General features: G+C 44.8%; 1 protein-coding gene across 10 annotated transcripts in view; it reads left to right on the top strand.

The window, feature by feature from the left end:
* The window catches only part of ZNF444 (zinc finger protein 444), a 15,280-nt gene that overhangs the window by 13,167 nt on the left and 1,827 nt on the right, over positions 1-286 (top strand). The gene's annotated exons all lie outside the window — the stretch shown is intronic.

The raw sequence follows: 286 nt of genomic DNA, 5'->3' as shown, positions 1-286 counted from the left end.
CCTTCATCCATCCATCCTCCATCCTTCATCCATCCATCCATCCCATCTATCCATCCATCCTCCATCTATCATCCATCTATCCATCCATCATCCATCCATCATCCATCATCAATCCATCCATCCATCCTCCATTCATCATCCATCATCCATCCATCCATTCATCATCCATTCATCAATCCATCCATCATCCCTCCATCCATCCATCCATTCATCATCCATTCATCCATCAATCCATCCATCATCCATCCATCATCCAACCATCATCCATCATCCATCCATCCATCCA

The sequence above is a fragment of the Sapajus apella genome, unplaced genomic scaffold, assembly GCF_009761245.1.
Source record: "Sapajus apella isolate SASKATOON/1434 unplaced genomic scaffold, GSC_monkey_1.0 scaffold135, whole genome shotgun sequence".
Taxonomy (NCBI): domain Eukaryota; kingdom Metazoa; phylum Chordata; class Mammalia; order Primates; family Cebidae; genus Sapajus; species Sapajus apella.
This window is presented reverse-complemented; position numbering and strand designations above follow the sequence as displayed.